Below are 27,814 nucleotides of genomic sequence, written 5' to 3'. Positions count from 1 at the left end.
ACATCCATCAGCTTTCGGTTACTTTGCTGTGAAAACTACAAGACACGACTCTACTGTGAAGCCGTACACCCTGAGGGAAGAGTAAGAATAACGTTCGTTTAACAACGACAACGTGCGTTTATATAGCCAAGGGTAGCGTCCCACAGCACTTGACTTAAAGCCCTGGTTGTAATATTAAAATTCCCTCCCCCCTCCATCCCATAAAGATTTTGTCCACGCTCTGAAAACAACTTTAGAATTGAAAACAAATAAATCCAAATTGCTCCACAGCTCGGCGAATTACATCGTCGCTCATGAACGCAGTTTTGTTTTTAACGTCGAGGTCACAATTTCGATTCTGCGCTGCCTTCAAGCAGCCCCTAAGAAAGCAAATTGGTCACTTCGATCCGCGGCTGTTTGCGGGGACGCTGCTGTGCGCAATTGGCTGCCGCGTTTCGCCCACAAAAAACATACAGTCAATTCACTTTACAGTGTATCCTGCGAAGCGCTTTGAGACGTCTCGAAGACGTGATGAGGCGCTGTATCAAACGCAAGGATTATTATTATTATTGCATTACAAGTGCAGTTGTTCTGAGTCAGCCTGAATACAGGATAGTTTCAGTCTTTGCTTGGATGAACCTTTATGGGCAAAAAGTCTGTTGACAGGAGAAGAGGACTTTGCCTCCCTTTGACTCACAAGTTAGCTGCTTCCCTGCACACTGCCCCCCACCCCAACGCCTCCCCATTCTCCCTTCAAACGCTTTGGCTCTTCCTTTCGCCAAGGAAGAGAGACTGATTCCACCAGACATTTATTCCCCTTTGATGTCCTTGAGCAAACCTGCCGCCAGAGTTAAAGCTGCCACAACCAGCGCAGGAACCCAAGCTTAAAAAAAATCATGCTCTCGCTCGACATTGCAGACACACTGGGCATCTCTCCCCTCCCACTACTCCCGCGCTCTCCCCCCTCCCGCCCCACAGCCATCCAGATATGTTCCAAGTGATTACACAAAACAATTCAACCCATTTCGTTTTTATTGCTATTTTACGTGCTCCGAGACACCGTTTGGAGTGAAGATCACTGTATAAACGCAAGTTGTTGTACTGTTATAAACAGATTAATATCTTACCCTCTCTCTCTCCTTCCCCCCCCCCCCCCCCACTCCGAAATAAAACTGTTCAATCCTTGGCAACGCAGGCAAATGACACAAACCTGCACTAACTAACAAATACTAGCATTCAAAGGAAAGGAAACCACTGAGCTGAGGAAACCTTTACGGATCTCGTTAAAGCAGGGAAAAAACACGAGCCATCTCCGGTCGATGCTGGGGAATACGACAGCACATTCTCACGCGGGGGATGAATGACTTACAGAAAGGTTCGGATGAAGAAGGCTCTTCAGCCCATCTGATCTCATCCTCCCATCACAGCATCAAAGCATCCTAGCCTCAGGCACCCCTTCCTGGCAACTCATTCCAGTTAACTGGCTTTCGCATATACCCAACAATACGCAGTCACAACAACAACAACTTGCACGTACATAGCGCCCTCCATGCAGGGTAGCGTCTCAGAGCGCTTAACAGTGGCGGAGCCTGACTCCGAGCCAGGGGGGAAGGGGGGCTGGTGGCCGTAAGCACGGTCGAAGAGGTAAGTTTTCAGGCGGGACTTGAAAAAGGGGAGAGCGGGGGCAAGGGGGGGGGGATTGAGTGTTCCAGAGTTTCGGGGCATAGTGGCGAAAGAGTGAACTCCAATGGTGGGGCAGAGGGAGGGTGCGAGGGATGAGCAGGAGGCCGGTGCCAGTCGAGCTGAGGCGCCGGGTGGCGGATTGGGGAGTGAGGAGGTCGGGCAGGTCGGGAGGTGCCAGAGAGTGAAGGGATTTGAACACGAGTGAGAGAATCCTGAAGTCGATCCGTTCGGTGATGGGGAGCCGAGTGGAGCCTGAGCCGGAACTGGTGAGATGGATCCCAGTTTACAGTGTGTCCTTTGAAGCGCTTTGAGACGTCTCAACAAAATGATAAGGCACTATATCAAATACTAGCATTATTATTTTTATAATTTTATTTTGAGGAATTAGCTATTTGTATTGTAATCTTGAAAGAAAACTTTTTTGGGATCTTAGGCAGAATTAGCTTTAGTAATGAAACACCGTTGTGTTTTGTGTCGTTTCGCCCACAAAATATACAGTCAATGCACTTTACAGTATATTCTGTGAAGCGCTTTGAGATGTCTCGAAGATGTGATAAGGCGCTACATCAAATGCAAGGATTAGATGTAGTAAGGGTGGGAGATTTGCATCGAAATGTGCTGTTGAAAGCTGCTACCGATATCAAACGACTACTTTCAAACTTAATTTCGCCGACAAATTTTTCATCCAGCTTTTACAAACTGAAAGTTTCTTGGCACAAGTGCTTAACATTAAACTTTAATTACATCTGGAACTGTTTAGCTGTCATTAAAATATGCTTTTATTGTCTGCTGAGTCTGGTGTTACTGGCCCCCCCCAAAAAAGGCTTTACATAAGATTCCAGAGTACATGCTGAGGGAATTTTTTTTTTTATTTCTACCACCCACATCCCCGCCCTACACCCCAACCCCCTGCCAGTCGAGCGCAAACATTTAGTCTTTAAGGTAAAGCACCATTTGCTTCAATTTACTACCCCCTAAAACAATCTCGGAATCTCCTAGAAATAGAACGAGTATTTAAAATACAATCCAAGCTCTCATTTGTCATTCTGAAAGCTTAGAAGAAAGGAAAAGCTGGAAAGCTCCCATCATATTTAAAGCACTGTAATACGATGGAAAATAGGGTGGGGGGGAGGGGTCATTTTCAATGTCTCAGTCACCCCACTGCCAAGATAAACATAGCCCAGAACTATAGAGGAGGCTTATGTGAAAGGGATGGTATGCAAGGGAACATTTTTCCCTCAGTCACCACACACACACACATCACATCGACGAGGGTAGGCAGAAATAATAGAAATAAACTTGATTAACCTTCAGAGTAATCAAAATACTTTTTCACCCCTCTCCCACCCCTTAAACTGAGTGTTTTCTCTATCCCCGCAACACACGCGGTCACTGCACTTAACCAGTGCGTCCTGTAAAGTGCTTTGAAATGTCCTCCCGATGGGAAAGGCGGTGTGTGTGGTGGCGAACAATCTAAAATAAAAAGCTGGACAACTCCCGCCACGTTTAAAATACTGTAAGTCTACGTACACTTTCAATGTCTAAGCCAGCCCAGAACTGTATAGGAGTCTCATCTCAAAGGGATGGTATTGATATTCAATCCAAAATGTTTTTAGTTTGGTGCTCGAACAAAAAAGTTGGCCTAACTCCATTGGGTTAAATCTTAGGTCCATTCCTAATTATCGTTCAGGACTAATCGTTATATATTAATAGAGATAAATGGATGTATTTCTCTTCAACTACTTTCAAAAAGATCTTGTGCCTTCATCCAAACCATCTGCTGGAGACATGAAGGCATCTGGATGTTATGGCTACCACAAAATTCACCACAGCCGAAAGTTCCAGTACATCGCCTGTGTCACAACTGGGGCCCATGTTAAAGACTTGATTTAAGTCCATATTTATTTGACGCACTTTGAATTTATTGCAGAGGCATGCACTTTTTACTGGCCCTGGCTTTTACTGGGTTAGATTAAAAATCATTAGGTTTTTGTCCACAAAATATACAGTCAATCGATCCGTTTTAGAATATATTCTGCGAAGGGCTTTGAGACATTCAATGATGTGATAAGTGCCTGTAACAAATGCAAGGATCATTATTATTATTATTATTATTATTATTATATAACAGTGGGCATTCAATTGGCATTACATTTCTTACTGAATCAGTGTTAAAGGTGCTATTTTGCACAAAACAAGTGTTTAAAAATCACTACTGCCAAATATTTCATGAAACTTTCTACACAGTCCCAACCTTCCAGCTACCTGACAGGCGCCAACAGCAGCAACTCACATTTATATAGCGCCCTTCGTGTCTCGGAACGCTTAATGGCGGAGCCTGAGGCCGAGCCAGGGGGAAGGGGGTAGGTGACTGTAGGCACGATCGATGAGGAAGGTCTTCAAGAGTGACCTGAGAATAGGGAGAGAGGGGTTAAGGCGAAGGGATTGAGGGAGAGAGTTGTACAGCGTCAGGGCGTAGTGGCTGAAAGCACGGCTGCCGATGGTGGGGCGGAGGGTCGGGGAGGGTCAAGGAGGAGGCTGGAGCCAGAGGTAGGGGGTCGTGGTGTAGGGAGAGAGCAGGTTGGAGAGAGAGGGGAGGTGCCAGGGCGTAAAGGGATTTAAATACAAGAGTGAAATCGATCCAATGAGGTTCTTCCAGCACGACTTCATAGCACCACATGTGCCTGCGATGTAACCCTGACATAACTCATCACACAGTGCGGGTTCTGTAAGAGTACATCTCGGGATCAACGGTACACGTAAAGAAAACAAATCCTTTTGATTTGGTATAGCGTCTTATTGGGCCACTGAGACGTCTCAAAGACCTTCAGGGGATTTTACAGTAGCACGTAGTGACTGTGTATTTATATGGCAGTCTTTAACTACAGCCACAAAGTTGTTGTCTTGGCACAATTTTGCATCACCCACCAGACTCCAACGTGCCCACTCCAACTTAAACGACTGCAGAGAGCGCACAGCGCAGATAATAACCCTTCGAGTTGAGAGCAGCGCTTAGAACGCATCTCAACGTGCCTCGCAAGGCTCCGGTGAAGTGTAGTGACTGTGCTTTCGCGATGCGAGTGCGCCCGAGTTTTTTTTTTAAACTCGAGCTGCCGCCGATTTATTTTAGTGTTTGAAATGGAAAGCTCGTGGGCTTGCTGTTGGGAAGTGTCATTTTAATTTGAAACAGAAAATCTCTTCAAAGGGGTTTGGGAGAAATAAAAAAGGGAAGTGATTATTTAGGATGGAGAGAAAAAAAAATGTGAGCCCCTGAACTTTAGTTCAGGTAAATGAACCTTGACCTTCAGTTCCTGTATGGTTTTGATTTATTCTTCTGCTAAGAATCGAAAACGTCTAAACTGCAAGATGCCCTTTGAGTCTGAAGTAGCGCGCACACTGGCTATGTTTGATACGGCGCCTTTCATGTCGGGAGGATGTCTCAAACTGCTTCACGGGCTTTACTGTAAAGTGTAGCGATTGTGTCATTTTTCTGGGCAGCCAATTTGCACCGAGGAACGTCCCCACAAACAGCAGCGAAGTGAATGACTGATTTTATCTGGTGGGATTGTTAACTTGGAACACCGAGAGAGAGAAACTGCCTTCGCCTTTTGAACAGTGGCCTTGGACTATCTTGTCCGAGGTGCTATAGAAATGCAATGTGTTGTTGTTGTTGTAGTTTTGCTTGGTCTAATAATCCTTGTATTTGATATAGCGTCTTATTACGTCTTTGAGACGTCTCAAAGGCACTTCACAGAATAGACTGTAAATTGAATTGAGTATATATTTTGTGGGGGCGAAACGCGGCAACCAATTGTGCACGAGGGTGTCCCACAAACAGTCGTGGACTGAGTGACCGAACAATCTCAGGATGACATCTCCCACAATACAGCCAACTGCCATCAATGCATTGGAGTGTCAGCCAAGACACTGTACGTTCAAAGTCCTGACGTAGTGAGGCTTTAACCCACAGTCTTCTGATTCAAGAAGTGAGGTGCTCTATATAGCCAGTAAAAAAAACACACAAGGTTCCTGCAATGCCCTTGGCAAAGCTTAATTCTAATCCTGCCGTGGGAGGGAGGAGATGGGGGTAGTGGGGTTGGGAGAATTCAGGGAAGTATAATTTGGTCATTCACATCACTGACCTCCCCTCTTTCACCCTGAGGTTCCACGAGATCATAGAAGCAAAGAAGTTGTGGATAGAGAGCAGAGTTTGTGCGTTTGAGCAAACCATCAAGCCTGAAATAGACATGTACATTTCTAATGTCTTCCAAAAAAAGTTTTTTTTAAGCAGTTGTGTTTTTTCTTTCTGCAGCTCACATCCAGAGCATTGCAAAAAAAAACCCACACACAATAATCCAATGCGAAGAGCAATTGCTGTATTGAGCACCTGGCAAAATGATTAAAATGATTAATAATTTGACTGCAAAACAAACTGAGGGTACTTACATCTATCACATTGGGAACCAGCTATAATAATATAACCATCCTTCCATTTGGTATAGAGCCTTTTTCATGTTGTCTAGACATCGCACAGCGCTTCAGAGGATTTTAAATTACTGTGAAATGTAGTGACGGTAATTGAATGCGGATGTCAGTTTTGCACGCCATAAACAGCCGATGAAGTGAGCGACCAAATTTATCTGGTGGGGATTGTTGGCCAGGACCCGGGAGAGAGAAACTCCCTTCTCTTTTCGAGCCACGCCACGCCACGGGATCTTTAATATATCCACCTGAGCAGGCACAGACCTCGGCTGGAGCATCAGCCGAGATGGTGAGAGCTGAAAGCCTCTGATGTGGGGCTCAAGCCCACAACCTCCTGTCTCAAGAGGCGTGAGTGCTACCGACTGAGCCAGGCTGGCACATTAATTTAAGTTCTCAACTCCAGAGGGAGGGAGTAATTATTTCGCCATCTTGGCATCAGCGCTGTTGTTGAAATCCCGAACAGGTGAAGCCACTTCGATTGCTTTAATAACATGAAAATGATTTTAACGTAATTCGCCCTGCTTGGCCTCGCGTCAATTTTAAGAGCTGAAAAACATTTTCCAAGAAACCCTTACGGATCTCGTTTCCTGGAGCAAATTTCCTGTGTCTAACTCTTACATCAACAGAAGGCATGTGGTGGCAATTTGCAAGCACTTGAGGTTGATTGAAGTGGACACCACAACTTAAGATTTCAGCTGTCTCCAAATGCCACTGAAACCAGCGTGAGTCTTTGAGATTGTTCGACTATGGAGGGGGGGGCAGGGAATCCCGGATCAAAAATAACCCTTCAGGCTTTTGTCTTAAGTGCACGTTTAAGAAATAATTCAAATCAAGTTATTGCTACTCTACGGACAAAAAAAATTGGCGAAATCATAAAGGTTACTTCCTGTGTAGAGAAGAAAGGGACACTCGGGAACACCACCAGAGATTGAATTTCCACAATGAGTGGCTTAGAGCAGTTAGCAATGCACTGAGTATCCCCTCCAAATAAAACTGGTCCTTCACTTCATGGCTGTTTGTGGGTCGTTGCTGTGTGCAAAAATTGCCTACGGTACACACACACAGTCACCGCACTTTACAGTTTATTCCGTAAAGCGCTTCTTGACGTGAAAGGCGCAATGCATGTTCCGAGACGCTGCCCTAACGTGATATAAATCCAAGTCGTTGTTGATACCCAAGGATTATTATTACTATTATTTCCCACAGCTGTTTAGTCCCGGTTTTATAACTGCCAACATTACTACTGGCATTCAGGGTTCCAACAATTTCCTCTCACCTCTTGACTCCCTGTTTCGGGTGGACGTCACAAAGATCTCCCTGCACTACTCGGAAAGAGAAGGGAGTTATCTTCTGTATCCTGTCCGACAATCCCCCAGGTAAAATCAGGCATCCACTTCATGGCTGGTTTGTAGGACATTGCTGTGTGCAAGCTGGTTGCCGCATCGGCCCACAAGACACTCAGTCAATCTTGTCGAGCGGTTTGAGACGTTTCGATGACACAATAATTGACACACTATGTCACACGCAAGGATTACTATTTATTATGATTCAAGGAACATGCGCAAAGTGTATATGAGAGTGCGTGTACTGTGACTTAACCAGATTTGTATCATGCATGGATACGCGAGCATTGGGTGACCTTAGGTAGAGCAGGTCTGGGAGACTGTGCAGATGGCAACTTTTTTTTTAAAAAACACCTTATCGAAATGGAGCACAAGCACAGTGATCACAATTTCTCTGAATCTGCATGCGCACTTCATTCTCTGGCTTCAGGGTGAGTGCAGCGGAGAAAGTGCCTGAGATTACAGGATTATCAAATGAGTTGCTCAATCGATCAACCTTCGCAACGTTCTGCGTAACTAATACGGCATTTGCTTCTCCAGACAGATTTTCAGCGTCTCTCGGTTTCCCACCCCGCTTTATTTTCCTTACGATAGAAAAAAAAACACTTCTGGTTTTGACGGCGCACAGACAGACAATCCACTCTAAAATGCCTCGTCGACAAAAGCAACAGGCATCTAAGCACAAACCAGACAACTTAATTCCAGCCGCCTCATCAACAATTCTACAAGAGTATTCGACAAATCTGTGGTCTTTACGCTCGCTTTGTACCAAGTGTCAACAGGTTTCAGAAATCAACAGGGTCTTCCCCCCCCACTCCCCCCCCACTAATCCGAGCAAACCAGCTGCTTCGTCTGCAAATTACTTTTTGTGCGTTTGACACTTTACATCCTTCGTTCCAGACTTCTTGTAATTAAAGCAGCAGAAATAATTTTTTTGAGAAGGCATTTCAAAGTGCTTTCTGTTTGATTGCTTTCATCAAGACAGAAGAGAGAGAGAGAGGGAGGGAGAGAGAAAGAGAAGAGGGTGGGGGGGGGGGGGGAGAGGGGAGGGGATGATGTCTTTATGCTTCAGAAAAAAAACACTTTATACATCTGCAAAGCAAAGATGCTACTCAGTGTTGTGCGTTACTCAGACTTCACCTTTCACGAGCCGTGAAATGTGTTCCTTATGAATTCCTCACACGCTGTTGTCTGGATGAGCAACTCTGATCTGCGAGGCTGCATCACAGTACTTGTTATTGTTTCCTTCTCTGTCTGCTGACAAGCTTTGCTTTAGGAATGTGGTCAAAGGGGCTTTAGTCATCCAGGTCCGTGCATGTGTAGCTCCGAGCGGGGATGTCTGTATAACGATCAGGAGAGAGGGTGCAACAACTGATTGCTTCCCACCTCGCCATTTCCAGCGTTGCCACCTAAACTGTTACCCTCGTCCCATCGTTTCATCACTTCCAATACCTCAACTATTCCAATGCCCTCCTCGCCGGTTTCCCCAGCTTCACTGAACCCCAAAATCCAACTGATTCAAAACTCTGCTGCCTGTGTACTCACCAGTTCTAAGCTCCGCACCATCATCACACAAGTCCTCGCCAGGCTTATTACAAACCTGTGCGTTGGTGCATAAAACAATACAATTGACATTTATACAACGTCTTTCAAGTCAGGAGGACATCTTGAAGCACTAAAAGCCTCTAATTCACAAACAGTACTGATCTCAAATGATGATTTTTCCTTCACCGCAGCTTTGAAAAGTGACTTCAACTTGAAGGCACGATTAGACTGGGTTGGTATCAAACGTCTGAGTCTGGTTAGGGAAAGAGAGAATTTTGATGGGAGCATTTTTAATAACATATGAATTAATTAGAAGCATGTTTTTCCTCGAACCAAACTGCTGGTTTTGCACAGCGTCAAAATGGTGAGTCCTTTCCATGTAGGAATTGATATCCCAAAGCATTTGACCGTTAAAAGCAGGACTAGCCTTGTCACCTTGTAAATATATGTATACATATATAATAATAATCCTTGCACTTGGTATAGCGCTTTTCACCTTTGTGACTTCAAGACGTCTTAAAAAGTTTCACAGGAGTTGACTGTAAAGAGCAGTGACTGTGTACGTGTAGGCAAATGAAGTCTCTTTTGTTTTNAAAAAATATGCTTTTGAAACGAATTTCCGTTCTGTGCACACCACATTTTCGATCATTTTAAATCCCCTCCTTGCCCAAAACACACACACTGGTGCCTTTCCTCACTCCTACATATGCTCGCAACACAAATTCACACTCTGCTGTTGAGTAAATGCAAGCTAACATCAGGGACTAATTACAGTTACATTCCTAAACAGGCAGCCTGGGAAGAAAAAAAACCTCAACAAGCTTTAGATCACAGATGCCTTAAGTCCATTAGAGGCTGACTGGCTTGTACCTGACTTCTTGCAAACACATTGCCGTGCATAGTAAATCCTGGCGCTATGATAAAGTGGGTGGCCTCTGAGTTTAGGCTCTGCCACTGTAAACCTGCTCTCCGAGCTGATGGTTGTACCGAGCCCTAAATTACACGAGTTTAAAAGCGGTCTGAAGCCAACACTGTACTCTCTGGCAAAGGTCATTCCGAGCATCACTGCTGCTCAAGTTTGTGAAACCAGATGGTCTGTGTCAATACAATGGCTTCAAATTGCTCTGTTAGAATTGCTTGGCACTGACTGGCCCATAAAGTTAGCAAATTATAGGACAAATTAAGAAATAAGATTTAATGATTACACCGTTTACTCGGAAAGCTACTTAAAGCTTCAGAATGAAGTAGCAGCTGATCTTCATTACAAAGCCCCCCACCCCCTCCCCACTAACCCCCTCCAAAAAGCCCCTGAGGCTCAACGTTCAGATGAAGTAGATAACAGAAACTCCACTTGCCACGCAATCGGATTTTACTAATGTAGAAATATCATTAAAATGCAATAAAATGATTCAGTCAACTCATTATTCCAGGGAGATAATCTCAAAGGCTATTTTGTTCAGTTACCCACTTACTCGTACAAAGTGGCTTTTGTTCCAAAGGTTTTTATTTAAAAAAATGTCTCATCATTAAGCTGTTGGCTGGGATGGTTCATTTCGACAGTCATTCTTTTTTTTTACTGATTTAATGGGAACACAGGATCTTACTGCAAAGTGTGTATTTGTAGGCAAATGTTGTAGCCAATTGTACGCACAGTGATGTCCCACAAACAGCCGGGAAGTGAATGGCCACTTTTACCCGTTAGCCAGGAAACCGAGAGTGAAACTCCCTTCTCTTTTCGAGTCGTGTCATGGCATCTTCAACATCCACCTGAACGTGGAACGTATGAGTCACATCCGTCTGTACACAATATCATTTCTGTGTATGATACTCCTTGCATTTGGTACAGCACCTTATCACAACAGAAGGGACATCTCACAGCACTTCGCAAGATTTACAGCGACATGAAACGGCAATAGATGAGAGCGAAATGGGGGATTAGACGGCTCCCGATAATAGCAGCTCAGTCGAGAAACCACACAGCTTTTTCGGATGACGATATTTATAGTTTGAAGTCCGAGGTCTATCTGGCATTGCTACTGTATGATTTGCGGTTATTTGCAATGAAGGCCACAAGGACAATCTTCCATTAAATTTACTAACCGCACCGGATGCAAAGTCTATATCTCGCTACAACACGAACGGTCAAATCCAGATTCTGAACCCACTGGACTTCCTTTCGAATGAATCAATTTAATTGAAAACTGCAGCAAACAGCTTGTAAAGATTCATAGTAATTTTCACCAGTCAAAGGCGGGGAGTGGGGGAGAAAGAGGAGTACAAAAGCTCACAAAAGCATGATACAGTAGATAGTGGGAGATTGTTTCCCCTGGTTAGAGAAACTAAAACCAACCTTAAAATCAGAGGCAGCCCTTTCGCACTGAGTTGAGGAAGAACTTCTTCACTCAGGTGGTGAATGTATGGAACTCACTACCCCAAGGGGCTGTTGACGCTCAGTCCTTGAACATATTAAAGACTGAGATAGATAGATTTCTTATTGCAAAAGGGATTAAGGGATATGGGGATAAGGCAGGGTTATGCTATTAGCTGGAGTTAGATTAGAAGACCAGCCATGATTGAATGGCGGGGTAGGCTCGAAGCCCGAATGGCCTACTCCTGCTCCTACATGTTATGTTATGTTACGTCATTTAAATCCTTAAAACACCTCCCGTTAAATGATTTATTTTTCACAGCAGCGAATCGACTGGTCAAAGCAAGGCTTGCAACTAAATAGCACATCCCGTTTCCATCGTCAACCAAACAGCTTGACTCGAGTGAATTACACTCGACAAGCAAGGCCCACACACCTATGTCAGGAATGGAGGCTCCTGCAAATAATGACAGCTCCGCTGCTGTGCAAACCAGCTTGAAGCGATCCTGAAAGACATCAAATCGGAGAGGAAGAGGCCAAAAGTTTCATTTCGGGTCACTGTCAGTTTTTTTTAATATTAAAAAAAATGAAAAGTCAAAGCCAACTGAAATTGACAGAAATCAAAGCAAAGCAAAAAAAAATTCGATGGAAAAGAAGTGAATGGAGTTAAAATTGGTCACTCACTTTGTGGCTGTTCGAGGGGCGTTGCTGTGTGTAAACTGGCTGCTGCGTTTGTCTCCAAAAGATGCAACGCACATTTAGGCGATGCCTTTCATGCTCAGAGGCTGTCTCAAGGCACTTGAATCTTCTTGCGAATGGCTTTGAGGTGCCTCGATGACGTGATAAGGCGTTGTATCAAGTCAACTGATCTGCACGTGGCAAAAAGTCTGCAGGGTACAATCTCCTGATTATCACAGACACACAATGTCACAGCTATTTCAACACACATAAAACAGCAAACCTTGTGGCAAACCCTTCCCAACTCTCATCTTTGTTGGTAAACGCTCCTTACGTTTGGTCCAGTCCCTTTCCACGTCGTGAGGATGTCTCAACGTGCTTCGCAGGACGCGCTTGAAGTGCAGTGACTGTGTATTGTGCAGGCGAAATGGCTAACGGCGAGGGCTACACATTTTCAAAACACAGCTTCCTTTTAATTATCAGTTGGGTACATCCTTCGAATATATTGCTCCCCACTCTCGTTGCCGCTAATAACAGCCTGAGGTACGGCAATGAAGAACAAGTCTACAGTGGTTACCCCAATATCATTATGCTTGAGCAATGATTATCTGATGAAAAACTGGCTCCCAGCTCTCCCTCCCTTCCCCCCTCCCAATCAACAGGAAGGAGAATTAACCTTAACACGAGCCGACTGAATTAAACACAATCACTTGAGTGAGACGTGTCTTATGTGGGAAACCACTGCGGTCTTGACTTACAAGCAAAGTGCTTTCAAAAGCTACATCCTGATGCGAAAGGCGCTATACACAAATGTAATTTCGTATTGTATTGCACACTCTGGTTCTGGTGCTGATGAGTTGGCCAACTTTTGAGCCGTCAGGTCATGTTGACATCACTTCCTGCGCACCTCTGAACGCAGAAGTACCGCTAAAAGCAGAGAAGAGACGCTTGACTGAATTTTGATGGCTCAACACGTTGATTATTGTGGAGTCCTGTAGCTCAGTGGTTAGAGCACTTGCCTCGCAAGCGAGACACCTGGGTTCAATTCCAGGCAGGGCGGAACCTTGGGCAAGTTTCCTTACTCCACATGCCTGATAATAATCCCTCCAAAACAAACAAAATAATAATTAATTGGTCATTTTCAATCCACGACTGTTTGTGGGGATGCTGCTATGCGCAATTGACTGCCTCGTTTCGCCCACAAATATACGGTCAATTCCCTTCACAGCATATTCTGTGAAGCGCTTTGAGGTGTCTAGAAGACGTGAAAAGCTCTATATCAAATGCAAGGATTATTATTATTATTATTGACCCCGTAGCGCAAACCAAGACCTTTCCCAAGACCTTCACTAAAACAGATTTTAATTTCCACCAAGTTCTCCTTGCACACTGCCCAGATGGCAGCTTAAGCAAATTCTTCCACGGTTTATCGCTTCATTGAAAGCTCAGCTTAATGAAGCAAACTTGGTGAGGTTATTGCTTCCTTCGCTTGTGCATTGTTGGGTGTTTTATCACCAACGAACGCAGCGGTCTATAACTTTCAGCTCAGTCAGACTCAGACGTTGCGTACAGCACAGTTTGATAGTACACACTTCTTCAAACTTGTCTCTTGCAACTTTTAAAGAATAACATTCCTGCAAATTAGTCAAACTCGGAAAGAGAACCGAGAAGTCCAAGTGGATCTCTGTGGAGTAAAAATATTTTTTGCTTTCTGTTGTACCACACGGAATGATTACCAATTTTCGCCTCCTGTCCCCCCCCCCCCCCAGCACTGGACTGGAGTGTCAAAATTGCAGCGGTATTGGGGGAAAGAGTGGGGGGGGGGGGGTGGGACTAATTGGGTAGCTCTTCCAAAGAGCTGGCACAGGCACGATGGGCCGAATGGCCTCCTTCTGTGCTGTAATATTCTATAATTCTATGAACAGTGCCGAACGCAAAGAAAAAACTCCAGTCTTTTGCTGTCGTCCTCACGAACAGCTTGTTTGCCTTAATTCCCGGTTAGATAGAGAGGGAGCAGCAAAGCTCAGTGTTTGCACTCGCGTACGGTGCAAAACAGATTCCATCTGTGAAAGCTAACGATCAAATGCTCCTCAACGGTGAGCGTTGAAATGTGCTCCGGCACATGCGGTTCATTAGAGCTTAATTAACCTTTTAAGTACCAGATTGGAGGCTGAGTTGGGTGGTGGGTCGGAGGGGGGGAAACGGGGAGAAAGGAGAAGGCAATTTCAACACGAGAATAAAAGCAGATCGCTCACTGCGAGGTGATACGTCAGTGTTTATGGACAAAAGTGCAATTCCCACCAGGCCCACCTGAGCGAGACACACACACACACACACAGCACGGCATTGCGCAGTTTATAAACGATAGCCGTGTTAATGCATGTCCGCATGCAGACAAACCCTCGCCTCCTGCTTCCCCGGCTCAGAGCCGCCTGGTTTCGCTTTGCTGCTTCAGGGGAGTTTGTTCACCACGCTTAGGATTGCGTTTTAATTCAGAAACGATTCGGACACGAGTGTCGGTGCCCGTCTCCAGTCATTTCGCGTTAAAGAGTATTCAGAAACTCTTTACGGTCAAAAGGGAAGAGCGCAGGAGCGCTAAGAAACTGTGCAAATACTCAGTCGATTCACTTCAAGGTATATTCCGTGAAGCACTTCAAGACGTCTCAAAGGCGCGGTGAGGCTTCTGTATCAAATGGGAAGGATTTATTATAAGCAAAGCTTGGTTTTAAAATTTGGTTACATTCTAAACAACGACAGATGGGCTGTGGCTATTTTGCTCCCTAATCTGACGTTAGAGATAAACTGTACCAACTGTCAGTCACTATTTACAATGATGCAAGACACGAGACTCCGAGCAAAGGCGACTGATCCTATATTCACCTCACATTCAAAGCCTCCGCAAAGTAAATGAAGGGCCAACATTCCAAACAGCATAGCCATCCACATTGAAAGTATAATTGAATGCAGACAGAGCATTGGGTGTCCACCTAAACACTCTCACAATCAAACGCCAGCAAATAGCTGATTCTGATTCTCCCCCCAACCTCCCCACCCTTAAACGTGCATCTCAGCTACACGTAGAGTTTCCGCAACTAAAACGTCGTTCGGGGACATTGCAGAAACGAGGCTTTCGAATTCCCATCATTGGCTGCGCTCAGCAACTTCTTAAGGCAATGCCTTACGCGCCTGAGTCAATGAAACGTGATTCATCGGATCCAAAATAAATCAGAATTTTCAGCACAAACTGGAATTTAGAATTTGCTTGATATGTTTGCTGGAGGAACCAGCATTGGTTACGCAGATAAGAGAGAGAGAGAAAGAGACAGACACCCACAAACACACCAAAAAAATGAAGCCAATGATCTCACACTCTTCCCTCCCCCACTCTTTTAAACTGAACTAACAACTCAATTATCCCTCTATCCGTTCCTGCCAAACAAGAATGCTAATTTAAACAGAGTTCAAAAGATTTCAATGCTCATCTGCATGTGCACACAGGACAGCTTTTTCCGCAATTCACGTCATGTTTCCATCAACACTAATTGACACCTTTCACATTCATGAAGCCGCGAGGCAGGACCAGACTCTGACTGCTAAAACGCACACTCAAAACAAACACTAAAGCTACCTCTTGTCCGGTTCGCTGGCCCTCCAGAAACCAGTCTTTCTTGAAAGGCCTTGTAAGAGATGCCAATCACATAAGAAACGCTAGACGATAAAAGACCAAGGTCCATCTAGTTCGTTTTCCACCCACTTTCCTGAAGGATTATATATATCCCAGAGTGTTATTTCCTAAAAGAAAACTATCTAATCTGTGCTTGAAAGAATCAACATTTCCTGCTTCAACCGTCTCCCCAGGGAGCCTGTTCCACAGCCTGTCGTGATCTATATTGTTTTGCCCCTTTAGGATAGTAATAATAATAATCCTTGCATTTGATATAGCGCTTTTCACGTCGGGAGGACGTCCCAAAGCGCTTCGATCTTAAAGACAGCAATCATGTTGTCTCGCAATCTTCTCTTTTCCAGCGTGAACATGCCCAATTTACTTAGTTGGTCCTCATTGTCCAGTCCCTCCATTCCCTCAATCATTTTGGTTGCCCTCCTCTGTATCTTCTCGATTTCTCCAATATCCTTTTAGTATTGCAGCGACCAAAACTGTACAGTACTCTAATTATGGTCTCACCAATGATTTATACAGTGCCAGGATTATCCCACTATTTCAGTTTGCTATTGTTCTTTTGATCCATCCCAACATCGAGTTTGCTTTGCTCACTGCCACAGAGCATTGTTGGGAGAGCTTCCATTTATTGTCAATCATTTTCCATACATATTATTTTCCTTCCGTTCACATAATAGTCCCTTCCAGGATTTTTTGTCCCCATGTGAAGCACTTTACATTTCTCCACATTGAATTTCATTTGCCACCGCTCTGCCCAATACCTAAGTATGTTCAAATCCACCTGTAACCTATCTTGTTCAGCTTCGTAATCTACCAACTTCATTAGCTTGGTGTCATCTGCAAACTTAGCCACTGTGCTTGCGACTCCTGGTTCCAGATCATTTATAAAAATATTAAACAAAAGAGGTCCCGAAACAGACCCTTGTGGAACACCACTGGTAATATTTTCCCAGTCTGATGACATTTCCTCTATCACCACCCTCTGGGTTCTTCTGGTCAACGGTCAACCAGTTGCACATCCATTGAAATATACCTCCACTGTTTCCTGCTTTCTTTACTTTCAGTGCCAGCTTCTCAAGAGGAACTGTATCAAAGGCCTTACTGAAGTCCAGATATACAACATCGACAGCCTTACCCTTATCAAGCTCCCTTGTCACACTGTCAAAGAAAACCAGTAAATTCGACTGGCAAGACCCCTTTTCATGAACGTATTTTGGCTTTCATGTATGATTTTATTTCTGTCCAGATAATCCATGATTTTATCCTTAATAAACGTCTCCAGAAATTTACCCACAATAGACGTCAAACGTACTAGTCTGTAGTTTCCTGGGTGATTTTTGTTACCTTTCTTAAAAATAGGAGTATAACATTTGCCTTTCTCCATTTGCCCCTGGCACCTCTCCAATATTCAGTGATTTCTGAAAGATTTGTGCCCGCATTTCTGCGACTTCCTCCCTTAGTTCCTTAAGGATCCTCGGGTGCAATTTATCCAACCCCTGAGATTTATTTACCTTAACTTTGCACAGCTGTTTGGCAAACATGCTGGTAGTGATATGAATAGTGTCGCAACTTTTCCCTGCGCATCCTTGAGTTCTCTTTCCAGATCAGATAGGTTACCCGTCTCCTCCTTGGTAAAGGCTGATACAAAAAACTTATTTAGCACTACTGCAGCCTATGCAGCATTATTTGTTATGTTCTCTCCCGAACCCACTTTCAGTGGCTCTATTCCATGGCTTGTTTTTCTTTTACTCTTAATGTAATCACCTCAGTTTCCCTCTCCATTTTTATTTTTGGTCAGTCGGTTGCCGGACACATGCAGAAACCCATCACTGTTGCTTAAGAGTATCTAAACCCAACTGAGAATTCCACGCTTCCCACCTACACATGGAAATTCCAGCGATGGGTTGTTGGAATGGAAAGCGCTCTCTCTCTCTCCCTGGAGGGACGCATCCTTCTTACCTAATTCCGAAAAGTATTAGGCGCAGGTTGGCAAGAGCTAAGGCTTGAGGATCCCAGGATGAAGTAACCGTTCACAAATGCCAATAATTCCTACTGAGATTCTTAACGCACTCAGTAACGCAGAGTAACTAAATTGACTTGGACTTCTTCTGGATTGTGTTTTACTGACACGACCGCCCGAACGAGTGACAAGCTAACAAAGCAGTGCTGTGTTTATGAGATTTACAAGGCGACAAACAAGATTCACATTCCTCCACCTCTCTGGCAAACGCTGGGAGCAGTTCGCAATAAATCCATGCACCGAAGAGCTCTCTCTACCCAGGAAACTGACCGCAAGACACTTTTCTTTTCAACACTGACGCTGGATAAATAGAGTCGTCTCAAACGGCCACTGTCGCGTTCTTAAAAAGCAGACGGAATGTCAATTTGAGTCTGTCTCTGTGTACCTACATTTGACCTTCTTGTTCTTCTTGCTCCATCAGTGTGGAGAGTGACAGGTTATTCCCTGCTCTCTGGAGATATTTCTTCCTGACATTCCTCTGTTGATTGCAGTCCAGGAAAACAATCTTCTCTTTTCTCTAAATTCCTTTGTGGTTAAGCACAGTCACCTGTCTGGATGGCAAATCACATTGATGTTGACACTGACTGGTCCTTTGTGCTCCAGTGAGTGACAGACATCAGCGTTGACTTCCAAAACTGTGACAAATTACTGCCTTGGCTCAGAAGCGAACTAATCTGTGAAGACATCAGACACCATTTACTTAGACTTGCACGCACTTCATGACTTCTACACAGTGACCCGTAGGCCAAAGAGCAGTTACTGAAATGATTTACTCGGTCAATGAAGGATACTTAAGGAGGTTTTACTGTGTATTATTGCGGCATGCACCAAAGAACATTACTTTTGAAGATTACTTATTCGCACTTGGAAAGTAGCGCTGAAACAATTCTAGCACTTACCAGGTTCCACAGCTGCCTGCGGAGGCGGGTGTGGAGTCAGGTTGAGTGTGTGCAGTTTCCTTTGTGGCCTTTTTGTACCCGATGGTCAGAGAGTTGCGAAACCAGGACACTGCTTCGGACAACCGCTCCCAATCCTGCTGCGTTTCACCATGAGAGCATCTCCGTTGATTGACTCAGTTGGTAGCACTCTTGTCTCTGGGTCCGGAAAGGGTTCAATTTGCAACCTAATGTCCGAACTTTGAGCTCACTCTCGGCTGATGCTCCAGAACAGTGCCTGGGGAGGGGAGGGGAGAGGAGAGGGAAGGGGCTGTGTAGTTGGAGGTGCCATCCTATGGATCAGACATTAAACTGAGGTCCCATCTGCCTGCTCAGGTGAACGTTAAAATATCCCGTTCACTACTTGAAAAGAGAAGGGAGTTACGTCTGGTGGCCTGGCCAACAATCCTCCAGATAAATTGGCCATTCACCTCATAGCATACCTTAAGGGACGCTGCAACCCATGAATGCATAAATGCAAGTTGTTGTTGTTGTGTAGCTGTTTGGTAGAAGGTACTGCGCGCACAGATCAACTGCTTTGTTTGCCCACGGAAAGCACGGTTGCTGCAACTCTCCGTGAAGCTTGTGTACCAAATGCAAGGATTATCACAAATATCTCGCACTATCTCGAACAGCATCAGTTTATAATTGTTGCATTTTACATCATTCCAAGGGATCTTTAGCCAACCTGGGGTAAGAAAAGAGCTTCAGAACTGTAATCAGCCGCATAATAATAATCCCTCCAAAAAACAACAATAATAAATTGGTCATTTTCAATCTACGACTGTTTGTGGGACATTGCTGTGCGCAATTGGCTGCCGCGTTCGCCCACAAATATACAGTCAATTCAGTTTACAATGTGTTCTGTGAAGCGCTTTGGGACGTCCTCCTGACGTGAAAAGCGCTATATCAAATGCAAGGATTATTATTATTATTATTATTATTTTCCCCTAGTTCCATTAATAGCCTGGTCTTAATACAGCGAGAATTCCCTGTACGAACCAGTTTGCAAGTTGGAACATTGGTGCATTTCGCTGCATACGCCAAACTTCCTCCTGGATTGACAGCAGGACCAGAGGATCCAGTATCTGTACAGAACCTAGTAACTTGCAAGCTGCCAAACATCACCTGACAAGCGCAAAGCTCGTAGCCGTCAATCATCACATTGTCTGCGACCTTAAGCGATTAGATTAATGCTAGTACAGTACTGTAAGTAATAGATCAGACAGATGAGAGAGAGAGAGAGAGAGAGAAACACCAGCTTCTGCAACCTTGCCAACTCTTAAGTGTCACGTAACTTATAACCAAGCGCAATGCCGGGCAACCAACTTGGGGACGATAAGAGCAATGGATACAGCTAAAAGGATTCAGACACAGTAGCCCAATTTTGTAACCACATAAATGAGTGTAATTTTAGCTTGGAAGCGATACTGTAAAGATGGGCACTTTATCAGCTGTTGGAAAGGATATTAGGGAGTAAGGAAGAGCGGTAGCCTTGAAGCCAAAAAGCATTGCAAAGATGCTACAACCTTCTGGAAGGCTGTGACAGATTTCACCATCAAAACTCGGGATTTCACTTTAAACGTTCATTAAAAGGGACTTTTTCCACAAAACAAATAACATTTTTGGACACACAGCACAAAGTGAAAAATCACTCGGTCCTTATTCGCAAGTTTTGCCTCCAAAACACACAGTCAATTCACTTTACAGTATATCCTGTGAAGCGCTTTGAGACGTCTCAACGACGTGATAAGGCGCTACGTCAAATGCAAGGTTTATTATTTTTATTAAGTTGTATTTTTGAACGTTATTTTCGAATATTATCCTTACGACGTGAAACCCGCTATTTAAATATGAAGTTGTTAATTTGCTGTTGTTGTTATCTTATCCATTTTCACGTATCTACGTCTGTTTCGACTGATTTTGGGGGGAAAAATAAGTAGTTGTTTTGAAAATTGAGAATTTGGAAACCTCTTGCGCGAAAATCCTAACGTGGAGAAAGTGCGGTCGCAAGTAAACATTTTCTATTATACAAAACATTCCAGCGCATTATCCATCTGTCGCTGTATCTCCGCGCTTGTGCCTGGGAACAGCTGAAGCAGTTTGCAAGTTGCAACATGAACCTCACCAGACAGCTTTAAAAACAAAAATACACCCTGCGTGAGTCTCACAGNAAAAAAATCGAGCCCCTCAAAAGGGGGCAATGCTGTCAAAAAAGCTTGTCATGATTCCTTCAGTTGATTTCAAACCTATCGTAAAATATACAGTCGATTCACTTTTACAGTGTATTCCGTGAAACGCTTTGAGATGCCTCGAAGACGTGATAAGGCGCTGTATCAGATGCAAGGGTTATTATTATTATTATTTCATCATACAGACACATTTGCATTTTACATTCGCGCACAAACACACAGTCATTACACTTTACCCTAAACCCGTCCACGTTCAGACTCCGAAATAAAAGTGTGCTTGTAATTAACCACAACATTTCTGTTAGCGCCAACCCAAACCCCAAACCATACTACGGGCAAACATTTGTGGTACGGGAGGAAATAACTTGAACAAAATAAATCTTCTCTTTCAATTCAAATAAACCCTCTGCTTCAAACACACAATGCAAATGTACATTAGGCCCTAAAAATAGAAGCTTAGATTCGGTCCTTGTCGCACCGAATTGCTTCTCAACTCGTTCCTCAGTTGAAGCTTTTATGAATTGACCTGATTTATTAATCAGACAAGAAATGCATTACAGACCATTTGCTGCAGCACAATTGCATCCAAAGACACTTCTCTCAGTGAACAGCACAAATTTTACCTTATGCCAAATCTAGTGTGGTTATAACTGGCTTCAGATTCAAGGGCACGACATTGATATTAATTATGAATGGAGCAAATGAGCCTGTGTCACTTAAGAGTCATCGAAATTCACAGTGCAGAGGAGGTGATTTGATCCACCTGAATCTGTACCAGCTATCAGATCAAGCTGTTCATTCAATCTCACCGCTCTGTCTCTAACCTCATACCCATTCAAGCCTTAATCTTTCATATACAATTTGTATTTATATACACCCTTCACACAGGGTGGCCACCCGGAGGGCTCGTCTACTTATACCCGTCTACTTCCCTCTTGAAACCCACAATACATTTTGCCTCTACCCACCTTACTTGGCCTTTCTTAATTCGCTTAAACTACCTCGGACAGTCTGCCATGTTATTTGGGCAGAGTGTACAACTCCATAGGAGATTGCCAAAGCCTTGCTGTTTGGTTAAGCAGTCACACATGAAAGCTGGTCCGCAGTTTTCCTTGCGTACAGTATGTAANTTTTTTTTAGAAGAAAGCAGGTAAACAACAAAAGTGACACGGCAATTCAGTTTGAAAAAAAACTAGAATCGGTAAGGTTGCAATTTATCTCCCAGTTGAATCAAACCGCGCATTTTTTGACGGCCCAAACTTTTCTAAATGCTTTGTTATTATTCACAGAGTTTTAAGCAAAACAGACAATTCTTTGATAGCAAGTTTTTCGAAAGCTTTAGTAGTTGTTAAACTTTTAGACAAGATATAAGATATTGTCATGTGTATATTATAGTACGGACCAAATTCATTTATTTTAACATTGACAATCTATAGTAGACTGTTGGACAATTTGCAGGAGAAAGTTAAATAGAACAGAATGGAAATTTAAATAATTAATAGAAAGACAGTCCTGATGAGACATTAAACCGAGGTTACCTGAATCGGTGGACACTAAATTCAAATCCCATTGTGTCTACCCATTCAGGTAGATGTTAAAGTACTATTCAAATGAATGGTACTATTCAAAAGGAGAAGGGACTTTCTCCCGGAGTCGTGTCTGTCAAACCCCTCTAGTTTAAAAAAAAGAGAGTCACTCATCTCATGGCTATTTGTGGGACATTGCTGTTTGCAAATTAACTGTAGCATTCGCCAACACAAGACAGTCACTACACTTAACTACTAGGTCCCCTCTGCTCCACTATCGGTGGCCATGCATTCAGCCACTACGCACCAACACCACATCTCTGGAACTCTCTCCCTCGGTCCCTCTGTGTTGTCCCCACCTTCAAGTCACGCCTAAAGACCTTCCTTTTTGATCGTGCTTACGGTCACCTCCCCCCTCCCTCTCCCCCTCCCCCTGGCTCGTGGTCAGCCTCCGCCACTGCCGAACAGCTTTGGGACGCTATCTCGCACGCAGGGCACTGTATAAATTCAAGCTGTTGTGGTTAGCAGTGAACTCTGTGAAGATCTTCAGGATGCACTTTGACATTGTAAAACACGACGTCGATAATATTATTAGAAATTGTAACACTTGGACCAGTTCGGTGACCTGCTCGTTCCGAGACTCTGCCATCGGCCAGGGCTCTCAGGTGCTATCCTGCGCGAAGGGTGCTGAATAAATGCAAGTTGTTGTTGGCGTTGTTCCATTTAGGCTATCCATCACGTAGACTTGGAAGTTTTCAAGATCAACTGAGATTGTAGTCATTAACTTGGCACCACTTACAACTCAGCTGCAAACGTGCAAGACATTCCAGCTTCCAATTGCAACGTAAATAGAACTTTGGTCAATATTGTGTCCAGGAAGCCTCTTCACCCTCACTCGCAAATTACTATTTTAAACCAGAAGCTGACCACAAAGCTCCATTAGCTCCCGTGTACTTCAGAGAAAAGAAACCTTGCCAAACAATTTCTCTAATTGCCACGCTATTCTCAAAGCGATGAGAGAGAACAGGCCAACACCTGGGAGTAATTGGAAGGCGGTTATCTCATCCAGAGGTCCAGCTGACGTCACCCAAAATGAGGGATAAATCTCCACTGGTTTCTAATGATCATTTTACGGGGGTAATAATTTCTTCTAAAAAAAATTGGGTCTCTCAATCCACGACTGTTTGTGGGACACTGCTGTGTGCGATTAGCTGCCGCGTTTGCTCACAAAATATACAGTCAATTCCCTTTACGGTATTCTTGTGAAGTGCTTTGAGACGTCTCGAAGAAGTGTTAAGGCGCTATATCGAATGCCAGGATTATTATTATTATTGTCATCTGCACTGACTCGAGATGACAGCTTTAAAGTCACTGCACTCACCGTTCTGTTATTTTTATATATTAAAAAAATATACAATATGGATTTAGTATTTCTTTTTACTTGGTGTAGCAGTTGATTTCATCAGATACTGTTCCTTTTTTCCTTCGCCTCCCCCAACCTCCCTGCATCTCTCGGCCCACAAGATTTCCAAACGTCAAAGAAATCTGAGCGTGTTCAACACAATCGCTGGTCGCAAGTCCTGAGCATCGAACTGCCTGCTATACTCCATAACTACAAGCAGATAACACTTAACACACATTCCCTTCGCCTCGCTTCCTCACTTGCCTCCTTCAAGGCACGTCTCAAGACCTTCCTTACCGACCCCGCCTTCCGCCACCCTCTTACCCCCACCTGTCCTCCACTCTCCTTGGTCTCAATCACCCCCTGCTTGGGTCCAAATCCCCTGACCGTCCAGTGCTGTGGGACGTTCTCCCAACGTGAAAGGCACTGTACCAATGTCATTTTGTACCGTATTATATTGGGGACGAGGGACGTTCACCTGAGGTTACCTTTGTATCCCGAGGGCAACTCAACTCGACCCGTCCACAACATCACAAGGTCGGTTCAGGTGATGAAAACCCTGATCTCACCCCGGGCCGGGCGGGGGCAGCAGGAAAAGCCACCTCACCGGCGCCATCTTGTTCCCGCCGCTTGGCTTCACCTGAGTGCCGCGTGCCACAGTGCCACCGGGTGTCGGCGCGGCCAACAGGTGTGACAGCAGCGTACACGCAACTGCCATACACGTGTGATGAACTTGTTTAGGTCATAGCTCATCAACAATAGGAGATCCCGAAAAAGAAATATGCCCATGGCACTCCTAGATGCAAAACCCTTGCGATGAGGTATAAATCATGTCTCTACGGCAATCGGTTATTGACATCTTGGCTGATATACACACACACACACAAACATTGTCATGTTATTACTATATACTAGAGATATATATATGTGTATAGGGTGATCAAAAAGTCATGATATCTACTCTGTTATCCAAAACACCACAAAAATATTAGATATTGTAATGGTATCACCCTGTATATCTTACATAATAGAAATATATTTTTGTTGGAAGCTTCCCTCGGGCACTTTGTCCAATAAAATAAATCAACTCCGAGCATCGCTTGAAAGAGGAAAGAGAGAGAGAGAGAAAGAGAGAGGTGGGAGAAGGGAAACAAAAGGCGTTCCACATACCTCTAGAATCTGATCGTGGATGTCTAACCCTCCTGCTTTATCTGCCGGCCCATTTTTCACTACTTTAGACACGAATATTCCTTCGCTCGATGCATCCACTTGGTTTTCCTTTGAAATGGGCAAAGTCCAAAGAAAAGACAACCACGTTATTCGCAGTGAAAGACGCAGGTAGTTCGTGAGGCAGTTGGGGCATTAAAGGCGGGAAGGAAATTGCTCACTTGTGGAGGAGGGAAGTGTTGGGGTGGGGGGAGAGATGGTATAGACCAACTTCCTGCCCCAGTGAAAACAACATCAGAACAAAAACTTGCGTTTATACAGCGCCCTTCACGAGGGGTAGCGCACCGGAGCACTCGACAGTGGCGGAGTCTGACCCCGAGCCAGGGGGAGAGGGAGGGGGGAGGTGACTGTAAGCACGATCGAAACAGAAGGTCTTTAGGCAGGATTTGAAAGTGGGGAGCGAGGAGCCAAGTCGGAGGGAGAGAGTTCCAGAGTTTCGGGGAGTAGCGACTGAAGGCACGGCCACCGATGGGGACGAGGGGCAAACAGGTGGTCGGAGCCAGCCGAGCGGAGGCAGCTGGTGGTGGAGTGGGGGGGTGAGCAGGTCGAAGAGGTTGGGAGGTCCGAGGGCATGAAGGGACGTGAAAACGAGTGAGAGGATCTTGAAATCGATCCGTTCAGTAATTGGGAGCCGGTGGAGCCCGGGCGAGGCCTGGTGTGATGGGGATACGGAGGTTTGTACAGGACAGTATCCAGGCAGCGGAGTTTTTGAATTCATTGGATTTTGTGTGTGGCGGAGATGGGGAGACCAGCGAGGAGGGCATTGGAATAGTCCAGCCGGGATGCGACGAAGGCGTGGACGAGGGTTGTCAGACAGCGCTATCAACGCAAGCTATGCGGTTATGGCTGGTTCAACTCCACCAGTTACCCCCAACGCTCAGTCCGGGATCCCCAAAGCCTTGGCTCTTGCCAACCTCCTCCTAGTACTCCCCGAAATTAGGTAAACCGGGTACGTCCCTCCAGGGAGAGAGTGCGCACTCACTCCATTCCAGACACAGGGAAATCTCTACCTGAGGTCGACATACAACCAGTCGTCAGTCTGGTTTGGATGCTCTGAAGCGCGGTGATGGGTCTCCACCCGGCCGGTCAAAAGACTTGCTTCCATTTACAACTGAACGGCAAGTTTCCACTCAGTGATCCAATTATTTGTGTCATTTTGGAAGCACGATCCTGTCACAACACCGTAAAAGGGACTAACAGCCTCAATTAGTTTGCTTAAGGGGCATTTGGCGGTAAAGTATGTCATAAAAGCTGCAGCAGCCCTGGATTAGATCGCATCGTAAAATCATTGCTCCCCTCAAAATTCATAATTATTGAATGACTGTGCAGACACAATAAAGGTTGCATTGGCAAAACACACACAAGAGACTGCCGTGAAGGCTCACTGTTATCCGTGGTGTTTACCTCCGTAGCATTCGCTGCATTGCTCAAATTGGTCTTATTTGGCACAGCGCTCGGGAGAACTTTAAGCTGACGCGAAATAAGCCCGATCTCAACGCAGGCTCGTGCCGTATTGACACGGATTATGCTGCATGGATCGTTCTATCAGCAGACCAGCTTATAATTAACATACCGTGCAAGATCTGCCTCCGATAATATTGAATCCAAGCGAACCCGAATCCCGATGCAGAATGATGCTCAACACTCGAGTCTTTTTGCTCTGTAACAGCAGATTTGTTGTAGTCAGGCGGGCAGACAGGCAGGGAAGCAACTGAAGACTTCTCCCCCCGACCCCCCCCCCCCACCCCCTTGTACACTGTGCCATCATTTACTGAGCACGCATGACACACACACAGACACAGACACATACAATGCACACGCGCGTACCCCCGATGCACTGACACGCGCACAATGTGCGGTTGTCTCTCCCCGGACACGCAGAATGGCATTTCACAGCGATTATCACCAAAGAAAGGCATTAGGAAAAAAAAACGTGGGCTAGTCAAGGCAGGTCGAAAGGTTTCCGCAGCTGCTCAAGACAAGAGCGAGGCAGGAGTTCTGATGACGAACAGCCTGGCCTGGCTGTTGGGAACATTACGGTCGACCCGAGCCGACCGTCCGACCGGTCAGTCGGTGATCACTCTGTCAACAGAAAGAACAAGAGTACTTTTCGAGGCAATTCTTCCGAGGTTTCCATTCCCCACTGCCTCCCTCCCCAACCAGCGAGCGCGAATTATTCGGACGACCGGCGACTCTCTGCGACGCAAATCTAACTCAGCGAATCGGAGGGAATTTGTAAACGATTCCTTTTTTTTTCCCCCGAAAAAAAACAAGTCCCGTTCTCCAACCATTGGTTTGTGGATTTTTCCTCAATCCCTCTGAATCCCCCGAGGGGTACGTACACCGAGTATTTCTTATTACTGTCACAATCGCGACGCGATAGAACAACAGCGACGCAGCAAGAACGACGGATATGAACTGCGATGCAGCAGCTGTGGTATTAACTGGAATAACTGCGGTAATAATAATTGGGGCAAAAGTGAACCAAACGTGTCTCGGAGGCAGCACCCGCGCCCGAGTCAGAAGGCGGTGGGGCCGAGCCTCGCGTCGGGACTACGCTGACGCTCCGCCGCAGAGCTGGGGGGTGGGGGTCGGGGTGGGGGTGGGGTTGGGGTGGGGTGGGGGCTACAGTCGGAGGTGCCACCCTTCGGGTGAGAGTGATGTTAAACCGAGTTCCTGACCGGACGGACGTTAAAGAGAGGGTTCGATAAGAGAAGGTCCCCCCCCCCCCCCCCCCCCCCCAACCCCCGGATGG

General features: G+C 45.1%; 1 protein-coding gene across 1 annotated transcript in view; it reads right to left on the bottom strand.

Annotated features, from left to right (window-relative positions):
• The window catches only part of LOC103179807 (E3 ubiquitin-protein ligase PDZRN3), a 104,588-nt gene extending 77,799 nt beyond the window's left edge, over window positions 1-26,789 (bottom strand). Inside the window, exons 1-2 of the mRNA XM_042339684.1 lie at window positions 26,633-26,789; window positions 25,003-25,110 (exon numbers count right to left, since the gene is read on the bottom strand). The gene's annotated coding sequence lies outside the window, so the exon portion shown is untranslated. The remainder of the gene's footprint in view (window positions 1-25,002; window positions 25,111-26,632) is intronic.
• Between the last annotated feature and the right edge of the window lie 1,025 nt (window positions 26,790-27,814).

The sequence above is a fragment of the Callorhinchus milii genome, unplaced genomic scaffold (assembly GCF_018977255.1).
Source record: "Callorhinchus milii isolate IMCB2004 unplaced genomic scaffold, IMCB_Cmil_1.0 Scaffold12, whole genome shotgun sequence".
In the NCBI taxonomy this organism is placed as follows: domain Eukaryota; kingdom Metazoa; phylum Chordata; class Chondrichthyes; order Chimaeriformes; family Callorhinchidae; genus Callorhinchus; species Callorhinchus milii.
Note: the sequence above shows the minus strand (reverse complement) of the source record. Positions and strands in the feature narration are given on the sequence as shown.